The 11,607-nt window shown below is 40.7% G+C and overlaps 1 pseudogene; it reads right to left on the reverse strand.

Moving 5' to 3' along the window:
- Window positions 1,817-8,733, reverse strand: LOC102170116 (annotated as a pseudogene).

Below are 11,607 nucleotides of genomic sequence, written 5' to 3' on the forward strand. Positions count from 1 at the left end.
ATCATGGCATCCGGTCCCATCACTTCATGGCAAATAGATGGGGAAACAATGGAAACAGTGATAGACTTTATTTTTTTGGGCTCCGCTCCAAAATCACCACAGATGGTGACTGCAGCCATGAAATTAAAACGCTTGTTCCTTGGAAGAAGAGCTATAACCAATCTAGACAGCATATTAAAAAGCAGAGACAGTACTTTGCCAACAAAGGTCCGTCTAGTCAAGGCTATGGTTTTTCCAGTAGTCATATATGGATGTGAGAGTTGGACTATAAAGAAAGCTGAACACCAAAGAATTGATGCTTTTAAACTATGTTGTTGGAGAAGACTCTTGAGAGTCCCTTGGACTGCAAGGAGATCCAACCAGTCCATCCTAAAGGAAATCAGTCCTGAATATTCATTGGAAGGACTGATGCTGAAGCTGAAACGCCAATACTTTGGCCACCTGATGGGAAGAACAGACTCATTGGTAAAGACCCTGATGCTGGGAAAGATTGAAGGAGGGAGGAGAAGGGGATGATAGAGGATGAGATGGTTGGATGACATCACTGACTCAATGGACATGAGTCTGAGTAAGCTCCAGGAGTTGGTGATGGACAAGAGAAGCCTGGCATGCTTCAGTCCATGGGATTGCAAACAGTTGGACATGACTGAGAAACTGAACTGAACTGAAAATATCCAAATAAGTTAAAAGCTATAAAACAGTTTTGAGTTATCAGATACATACTGTTAGATACAGGATGGATAAACAACAATGTCCTACTGCATAGCACAGGGAAGTATATTCAACATCCTGTGATAAACCATAATGGAAAAGAACATTAAAAAATGCATATATAGATGTATAACTGGATCACTTTGCTGTACAGCAGAGATTGGCACAACATATAAATCAACTAACTTCAATTAAAAAAAGTTAAAAAACTTTGAAACATTAACTCTGGTAGAAAGTTTTTATTATGGAAAAATAAGCATCTACAAAAATAAAAAGAATAGTGTAATAATTCCTCTCTATCCATCACCTAACTTCAGTAATTATCAACTCATTGACTGCTTTGACCTCATGGGAGTGAAAAATGTGGTCTCTGTATTACATGAATAGTTGTGTCTAAAACATGGACATATTTTACTACTCAAAGATAAAAAGGAAAAGGATAGATATTGAAGAGCCATCATCAGTCGTTGCCGTGGATAAGGACTGAATGATGACTGACTGAATAACTCCCTAGGAAATAACGAACAATATAGAAGGAACTCGGGTTTTCACTCTGGACTATTCAGTACGTCTCAGGACTGAAAAGAAAAAATAATCTTTTATTTTGTTTGATTCACTTTATTTTGGGATCTCTTCTACAACAGCTTAGCCTTTTTCCTCCTAAAACAGATTTCCTAACTAACCCCAATTATCTTCAACTTTCCACCGCCAAAAATAATATTGCAAGAATAATTTTTTTTGTGCCTTCAGAAGCATGTCTATTATGTTTGAGATGATACATCAGGTGCTCTCTGAGCTACAAGGGGTAAAAGAACGCCTCATTACAAACTGTTAAAAAGTAAAGCTTTTTCTTTTTTGCAAAACATAAATCACAAACTCAGAAATACAGCTGTGTTTAAAACAACTTACATAATTCTTAGTCTTTTATAGTTTCGTAAAGATAATGATGTCTTTCAGTTCAGTTCAGTTCAATCGCTCAGTCGTGTCCGACTCTTTGCGACCCCATGAACCGCAGCACGCCAGGCCACCCTGTCCATCACCAACTCCCGGAGTTCACTCAGACTCACGTCCACCAAGTCAGTGATGCCATCCAGCCATCTCATCCTCCGTCGTCCCCTTCTCCTCCTGCCCCCAATCCCTCCCAGTCTTTAGTATATTGCAAAATACATTTTGATATACCAAAGGAATTACAAGTAGGCATTTTAAGCATAAGTAATCTAAAGCTACAAAGTTGTACTCTTGGTAGCATTTATGTTTTGGGGAGTCTCCCAGCCTTCAAAGGACAAAAGCAGAGTAGAATCAGTGTAACATCTACATAGACTTCATACTATAAAGGGTATAAAGATTTGTAGCATCACGAGAAGATGTCTTCTGCTCCTTTACATTGCACACAAATTATGAGAATTATGTTGTACATCTCTTGGTCCACTGTCCAGCTCTCTTATCATTTTCTTATGTGTTGATCAAGTACTGAATGTCTATGCATTTGAGCGGAGGATCCACAGGGTTGCAGTCAGTCAGAAGACAAACGGACAGCAAAACCTTTGAAATAGTCCAAGGTACTCCAGTTGTCTTTAAGGATGTACAGACAGATGACTCCTGGACTGTTGATGTTGCCATAATAGATTCTGGTGCAGAACACAAGGGCCTACTTGGTGGCTCAGAGAGCTCTACTCAATAGTCTGTAATAACTTGGGGAGAGAATTTGAAAAAGAATAGATACATGGATATTTATGGTGGATTCATGTTGATGTATGGCAAAACCAATACAATATTGTAAAGTAATTAACCTCCAATTAAAATAAATAAATTTATGTTAAAAAAATCACTTTGCTGTACACCTGAAACTAACACAATGTTTTAATCAACCATACTACAATATAAAATAAAAATTTAAAAAAGAAACCACTGGTGTGGACAATACAATGAAAATGTGATATCCAGAAAGAACATATCACCTTCACATACAGAACCTGCTGGGCCAAGTGTAGTTGATCTCCACTCATCAATGTTGTCTCTATTGGCCCAGCATGGCACTTAGGAGGGGGAGAATGAAGGGTTATTTCAGCTAGCTCCTCCTGAGTTCTTCTGGTGCTAGTGGATAAACTTAGCAGTGGTTTTGCTAGAGTGTGGTGGTTTTCTTCTCCTGGGTGGCAGAAAGTTTTCTCACTTGTTCTTCAGGCTCTGGAGTGGCTGGATCTCACTGATCCATGTCTGAATCAGCACTGTCCGTCTGTAGCTCTCATCATGAGACATTCACCAGATTTGGACATCTTGAAGAAATTATTTCTTGGAAAATTCTGCTGCCTGCTCAGCCGAGTCCCTGGATGCTATGGTTGTTGGAGGAGGTGAGGAAGAGGCAGGCAGGGCAAAAAGGAAGCCGAGGAAGTTCAGGCCAAGAGTGTGGAACACTGAAAGTTGGACAGGGTGGTCTGAAATAAACATTTAATACATATTTCCTCAAGAACTTATATGGCAATATTTTTGAGAATTTTACCCAGATGAAGAGTATCTGGGACATAGTTATGTGTAGGCATAGTTTGATCAAATACTCGTGCCTTGGAGAGGTTGCTGGTGGCTTAGCTGGTAAAGAATCTGCCTGCAGTGCGGGAGACCTGCGTTCGATCCCTGGGTTGGGAAGATCCTCTGGAGAAGGGAAAAGCTACCCATTCCAGTATTCTGGCCTCAAGAATTCCATGGACTGTATAGTCCATGGGGTCGCAAAGAGTCAGACATGACTGAGTGACTTTCAATTTCACTGGAGAGGTTGCAGCTTTCACTGTAATCCTTGTGGGTTTCTGTATCACAAAATACTTGCCAACTAACTGATATTTGGTCATCTATCAGGTGTGGAGTGTCATCTCTTTGCTGTTTTAAATTATGATATTAAAAACTAGTGAGTTTGAGCATCTCCCTAACATTTTTTCCATTATCATTTATCATAGGATATTGAATATTGTTCCCTGTGCTACACAATAGGACTTCGTTGTTATCCATTCTCTTTATAATAGTTTGCATCTGCTAGTCCCAAACTCCCGATTCAACTCTCACCCCGCTCCTACTCCTAGGCAACCATAAGTCTGTTCTCTATGCTTGTGAGGCTGTTTCTGTAGTCACATGAGTTTCCTTTTACAGGAGTATATGCATCATATCATTTGGTGTCACACTTAGAACAGCAGTGTATATCCCAATTTTATGCCCATATTTCCTATGTTTAAAATCTCATTTTGTACATCTCATCTGTAATGCATCTGAATTCCTCTTTCAGGTAACAAAAATGCTATTTCAGATAAAAATAAAAAATAACCAGTTATTTCTTAAAATATGTGGACAGACACAAAAATGATTTTTAATCATTTCATTTATAGGAAACATCGACAATAGATAAAGAAACAGAGAAAGAGGAATTCCCTGGTGGTACAGTGGATAAGAATCTGTCAGTGCAGGAGACACTGGTGTGATTACCTGGTCCGTGAAGATTACACATGCCAAGGAGCAACTAAGTCCGAGCACCACAACTACTCAGTCTGTGCTCTACAGCTCACAAGCTACAACTACAGAGCCTGTGTGCCGCAGCTACTGAAGCCTGCAAGCCCCAGGGCCTGTGCTCCACAAGAGAAGTCACTGAAATGAGATGCCTGTGCATCACAACGAGAGTAGCCCCCACTTGCTGCAGCTGGAGAAAGCCCGTACAGCAATGAAAGCTCAGGGCAGCCAAAAATAAATAAACTGAGTTAAAAAAAGAAACAGAGAAAGAAAGAGGATTATGGTTGTCAGAGTCTGGGGGAGGAGGAATTGGGAGCTGCATTCTTTGGATACAGGATTTTATTTGGGGAATAAAATGTAGAAACTAGTAACTAGGCAGTGGTGATGGTTGCACAGTATCATGAGTGTGTTTAATGCTCCTGAATGGCAATATTAAAAAGGCTTACATCGTATTGTTATAAACATAAAACACAAAATATACAATGCTGTAAATAATATGAAAGACAAAACAATAAAAACTGCAACACAATCAATGACCGGAGACGGAAAGTAAAGTTTGGAAGAAGGAGCGGGTTGATGATGTGTATCGGAAGTGATGGTGGCTGCAGATCCAAACCTGCCCTTGGGGTGTTGATTCCTGAAATGGCTCTGGGTCTCCTACAGGTGCAGTGCAGCCCGCAAGGGCGCTGGTTCCTGACCTGGCCCAGCATCTCCTGCAGGAACCAGGGCAGGTTCCCCTGTAGCAGTGGTGAATCCACATGGGGCTCCTGCAGGAGCAGTTTTCAGTCTTCAGGGGTGAAGGTTCCTGATGTGGTTCTGGGTCTAAAGCAGGGCAGGAGCAGCTTCTCCACGAGGAGTTGCAAACCCTGACCTGGTCTGCGTCTCCTGCGAGAACAAGAGCAGGTCCGACCCGCCCCGTGTTCGCTCCTGACCTGGCTCTGTGTCCTCTGCAGGAGCAGCTGCAGGTTCAGTCTGCGAGGATCCTGGCCCCTGACATGACTCTGGATTTCCTGCAAAAGCAGGCACTCATTGGTTTCTGACGTGGCTCTGGGTCTCCTGAAGGAGACGGTGTAGATTCTACCTACAAGAATCCCACTGTTTCTATCACACCTAGGTCATCCTCAACACTGATGTCTTTCCTGTATGGCTTCTTTCACATGGGCTGTTTTCAATGTTCATCCATGTTGTAACATGTATCAGTATTTCTTTCATTTATTTCATTGTGCCTAAATATACAAACATTTACTATGCAAGCCATTTTAGATATACAGTTCTTTGGGATTAATTACATTCACATTGTTGTACAACCATATCCCCAACAAGCACCTTCAGAGCATTTCAGTTTTCACTAGTGAAACTCTGTAGCTATTAAACACTAATTCCCAGAGTCCCTGGCAGTGACATTCTACTTTCTGTCTTTGACTTCTGTGGATACCTCGTGTAAGTGGATTCATATATTTTTGTGATTTTGTGACAGGGTTATTTCACTTATCATAAAGACTTTAAGGTTAATATTGCAGCATGTGTTGCTATTTCCTTTGTTTTTGAGGCTGAATTATATTCCTTTGTGAATGCCACATTTAGGTTATCCATTCATTTGTTGATGGACACTTGGGTTGCTTCTTCTTTTTGCTCTTGTGGTTAATGCTGCTATGAATATGAGTGTACCCATATTTGTTCCAGTCCCTGCTTTCAACCTTTTATGTATGTACGCTGATGTGAAATTGGTGGATCATACGTTAATTCTATATTTAAGCTTTTGAAGAACTGCCATACTGTTTTTCACAGAGACTTTATTCTTTTATTTTACTCCCTCTATGGTGAATAATACGTCTGTTTACAGATCTACACAGTTTTGTTTATTCATTTACCCGCTGGAGGACTTTTGCATTGTTCTGCCTGTTGGCTATTGTGAACAGTGCGGCTGTCAGTATACGTGTACACCTGTTATCAGTTCTTTGGGGTATATTTCTAGGATGGTGTTGTTGAACAATATACTAATTATATATTTATATTGTAAATGTGGACTCCCCTGGTGGTAAGCCCATCTCCTCAGATGGTAAAGAATCTGCCTGCATTGCAGGAGACCTGAGTTTGATACCTAGGTTGGGAAGATTCCCTGGAGAAGAGATTGGCTATCCACTCCCGTATTCTTGTCTGGAGATTTCCATGGACAGAAGAACCTGACTAGATACAGCCCATAGGGTCCCAAAGGGTCGGATGTGAATGAGGGGCTAACACATCACATTGTAAATGTTGGTCGCACCCTTTTCTATTTTTACAAGTAATGTTTGAAGGTTCCAATTTCTTTACATTGTTGTGAATTGTTATTTTTAGATTTCTTTATCTTAACCATTTTGGAATATGTGAAGGAGTTGCTTCATTGCGATTTTAATTTGCATCTCCATCATGACTAATGATCTTTGACATGTTTTCATGGCTTGGTGACCATTTGTATGACCTGTGTGGAGAACAGTCTGTTGAAGTCATTTATCCATTATTATAATTGTTTTTTAGGTCTTTGTGTTGGTGAGTTGTAAACATTCTTGAGATACTTTGGATAATGATTTATTAGATATATAATGAACAAACATTTTCTTAAATTTTGTATGCTTTAAATGAACTCTAGAAATGTGAACCCTGTGGATATTGGATGTTGACTGTAATTTCACTTCTTACATTTAAGCCTTTTATGTATTTTGAGTTACATTTTGTATGTGGAAGGAGGAGAGGGTCCAATTTCATTGCTATGCATGTGGATAACCAATTGCCTAGCACTGTTTGTTGAAAACATCATTTTCCCCCCAATTTAATGTTGTGGACTGTTGTCTAAAATGAGTTCACCATAGATGGGTGGGTTTATTTCTGCGATCTCCCTTCAGTTTCATTCATCTCTATGTATATTTTTATGCCAGTCACATAGTGTTTTATTCAGAGTTTTTTGTATTAACATGTAAAAATGGGAAGTGTGAGTATCTGTAGGGAGAGAGCAAATTAGCCAAGGTGGTGGTCAGGCCCTCTTGCCCCACGTTTGGTAAATACATGGCTATGTAACAGCTGAGATCATTTATAGCGTGTCACGAGGTACTCACTTGGTCATGGGCTACTTTGTGTGATATGCCTATAGAAGCACCATCTGAGAAGTCTTTGAGGCTGCCTTATGGCTCCATGTGACTGCCTATGGTTATGTTCCTGGATCAGCCATGAAAGGAGAGAATACAGTGTGTCTGCTGCTGCAGTTGCTGTGCCAGCCAGGAGAGAATAAATGTGTCTGCAGTTCCTATAGCTCCTTGAGTTTTCTTCCAGCTTCCCAGCTCACATCTTGCCTACCACGGGTTTAGTGAACAGTGCGCATAGTGAAATACAGCAAGACAGCAGCCAACTTTGATTTTCTTTTTTAAGACTGCCTACTTCTGGGATAAATTCTTTTCTCGGTGTCAAGCACACCTCTGGTTTCATTGCCTAGGACTCTACATCACGTGTGGGACTTGAACTGATATTATTAAGAGGCTGTTAGAAATTTTCATTATCACCAAATCCCAGATGGTCCCTGAAAGTTCATGGGTAGATGATCTGAGTTGTTTGGTGATCTTGAAGTTTAATACTCTGCATTTTCAGAGGAAGTCAGCTGATGAAGTTGATAATTCCTCCAGAGATGCCCCAGAGAAGGGAAGGGAGTCTTTGCCGGGGTCGGGGGGGGGGTTATTAGTGTATTGGATTGCTCACATAAAAGGCAACAGGCTTAAGCCTCTAGTTCAGAGAAGGACCAGGGAAGAGGGAAATTCATTACCTTTCTGGGTAATCCTTAGCTCTCTCATTTTTTCCACCTAAAACTCCTGCCAGGGTTCCTGGATGATGACCTTACTGATGATATTATGTGTGTCAAGAAGATTCTGGATAAAGTAGGAATTAACTACGGTGAGTCTTCATTCTATTTTCTATTTTACACTTCCTCTCCCTATTCTCAGCCCTTTAGTCCCAGCACCATACCCCTTTCTATTTCCTGTTTTTAAGCTAGAATATAGTTTTCAAAACAAAATTCATCAAGCTGACTCAGGTTTCCAATTTTCAAGCCCCACTTACTCCACCGCTGTTTAGCAATTTTCCTAACAAGGATTCCTTAAGAGAGGGCTGAGTCCCAGGATGTCCTTCACCTGGACTTGAACATCTAATTCGACTTGTTTAGTCCTAAGCCCTAAGACAAACCCTTGTTACCACTGCCCTCCAGTTTTTGGAGTTTAAGGAAATGGACCTTATTCCACTAGGTGGCTCAATGTCCCTTGCCACTTGGCTAGGAAAATCTGTAATTTTCATCCACACTTCCACCTCAGCCCTCCTGGGGATAAAACTGAGTGAGAGTCTGAGCTAAAATCCAGTCAGTCAGCTTACCTTGTCTCCTTCATGATCAGGTTGGCCCATAAAGCACTCTGTTCTGAGAAGCTGGATCAGTGGTTCTGTGAGAAGTTGTGAACACCTGTCTTTGCTGCTTTTGCCCTCTTTCTGTCCCTGAAATTCCTCTGCCCTGGGCTTCCTCATTTTGCTTGTTCATACTGCTTTGAAGCTGATTTGTCTCTGGGCCTGGGCCCTCTAGTGATATTGTTGGACATACAAGGACTATTCTCCAGGGGTCGGTAAACAGTGCTCTGAGACTTTTGACTCTGGCTCAGTGCCCCCAATGGCACTTCCACTACATCAGTGTCCTGTGTTCTAAATAAAGGGCTTGATTTTGAGTGGCTGGTTGTTATTTTCTTCCTGGAGGGAGAGGGAGGAAACAGGGTGAAAGGCGGACATGGCTAAGGGTCACAGCCACCTTCATCTCTACCAAAGAGGAAATAGGCTGAACTTACAACAATTCAAAGATGGAGATTCCTTTCTGTATCAGTTCAATTCGACCAAGTTTCATTGATCACCTAGCATAATTCAAAGAACTTTGGAGGGGATCTAAATCTGGCTAAAAACATCACTTCCCTCATGGACTAGTAGGAATCATAAGATAAACATTAATAAATAATTATAATACAAGATATAGTATCATTAATATTATGAGAGAGGTTAGAAATGTGCCCTGAGTATTGATAAGAGGAAAGATAATTTATATTTGGTGGGAGGCTGTGAGAAAAAGGGCTCAAGAAAAGATTCATGACAAGAGTGAATTTAAGCTCATTTTGAAGTATTGGTGGGATTTTAACGGGTAGAGATGTGGAGTGGGAAAAGGGCAGGAAGGGCAGGGGCTCCAAGAATCTGAAATGGGTGACTTGAGGGGGATTGAGGTACTTCCTTACCCCTAAGATAAGAAAATACCTTTCACAAACTGGTTACCATCTAGATCTACCATCTAGATCTTCTTTATCTGTTTCTCTGTTGATGGAAATTTAGGTAGCTTCCATGTCCTGGCTATTGTAAGTACTGCTGCCATGAACATGGGGGTGCATGTGTCTTTTTGAATTACGATTTTCTCTGAGTGTATGCTTAGGAGTGGGATTGTTGGGTCATATAGTAGTTCTATTTTTAGTTTTTTTTAAGGAAACTCCATATTCTTTTCCACAGTGGCTCTATCAGTTTACATTAGCACCAGCAGTGTAAGAGTTTCTCTTTTCTCCACACCCTCTCCAGTGCTTATTATTTGTAGATTTTTTGATGATGGCCGTTCTGACGTGTGTAAGGGTATACCTCACAGTAGTTTTCTAGTAAATAGTGATGTTAAGCATCTTCTCGTGTGTTTGTCATCTAGAAAAACGGTGTAGATGACCTTATTTCTGTTGCTGGCCAAAATCTTGGCTTTCTCTGCCCACCAAAGCTGAATAAAAAATATGGAGACAGAGTTTGGAAATAGAGAGTTGACTTAATTCTCAGCTGGCGGAGGGCAGAATATAGTAGGCGCATGCCTCAAGAACTGTGCTCCCACTCCATGAAGATTCTAGAAGCTTATATAAGATGAGGGTTCCCAGGAGTCTTTGATGAGGAGCAAGGATTTTAGGATCTTGTTAAAAGCAGCCATAGGCAGGCGTCTGTAATGCAGTAATTGAGTGTAGCAGTTCAGTGGCTCTGCGGCCTTTTTTCTAATATTTAACTACAAGGGGAAGGGTGCTGTAAGGGTAAACACGATATATGGGATGTATTGAGCATAGAGACAAAGGAAAATAAGTGCAAAGTGTAGCTCCTGCAGAGTTAGGGGCAGAAACACAAACTTCCTTATAGACATGCAGAATTAGGAGCAGTTAAAGTGAAAAAAACAAAACAAAACATTAGGAATGTTCAGTCCTGCTCACTGTTCTCTTTATCTTCTTTGTTCTCAGGAAAGAGAAAGAAAAAAACTCATTCCTCTTTTTTTTCCTTTTCACTGCAACATTTCCAAAGCAGAAATAGAGACTTAGAGAACAAATGTATGGAGCTCAAGGGAGAAAGGGGTAGGGTGGGAGGAACTGGGAGGTTGGGGTTGATGCATAAGTACTTTGGATACTGTGTACAAAATAGACAACTGATGTGAACATCCTGTATAGTACAAGGTACTCCAATTAATGCACTGTGGTATCCCAAATGGGGGCGAAATCACAAAGGGAAGTGATATGTGTGTATGTAGGGCTGATTACTTTGCTATGGAGTAGAAACTAAAGCAACTATACTGCAATAAAAATTAATTAATAACAATAAATAAAAAGAGTAGATAAGAACAGATCAGTAATGAAGAATCTGTGCACTTGGGGGCCTTTTGGTTGGGACCCTGCACACTATTACTCATCCTTGCTGCTTCTCTGATTTATAGGGGGATGTTTGCAGAGCTTTATTCTAATTTGATTATAAGGAATGTGAAAGATGGAGAAGCAGGAGACATGAGTCCTAAAGTCTGTTTCTGCTTCTTACTGATGGTCTAAACCTGGGCAAGTCATCTTTGTCTCTGTGGCTCACTTTCCTCATTTTTAAATGAAGGTTTTGGTCTAGCGATTTTTATGAGATCTTTTCCTGCTTTGACAATCCAGCCTACCAAAACTCCAACTTAAATGACCCCGTTTCTGTGTCAGCCAAGTTATATTTTCTGATTCCCTCTTCCTGCCCTATATTCACAATAGGGCTTTTGGCATTCAGACCATATTTCTCTTCTTTCAGAGCCCAGCAGCTCCCTAATGAAGTCCCCATAGCCGGTTTAGGGACATATAGTGCTAGGCAAGGGGGGAATATGACATTCCTCTCCTATTCTTAATGAAAACTAAAACTCAGAAAACAACTTGGTATTCATCACATAATTTTAGTTTGAATTTGAACCCAGTCTATTCCCATGCTCTTCCTTCCCTAATTATGGGACAAAAGGCTTTCTCCCAAGTCAACAGGGTTTTAGGAATAATCCCTGTGTGTGTTTGTGTATGTGAAGGCAGGATTACATGGCCATTCCTCCACTGATCTCACACATCTACT

The sequence above is a fragment of the Capra hircus genome, chromosome 5 (genome assembly GCF_001704415.2).
Source record: "Capra hircus breed San Clemente chromosome 5, ASM170441v1, whole genome shotgun sequence".
Classification (NCBI taxonomy): Eukaryota; Metazoa; Chordata; class Mammalia; order Artiodactyla; family Bovidae; genus Capra; species Capra hircus.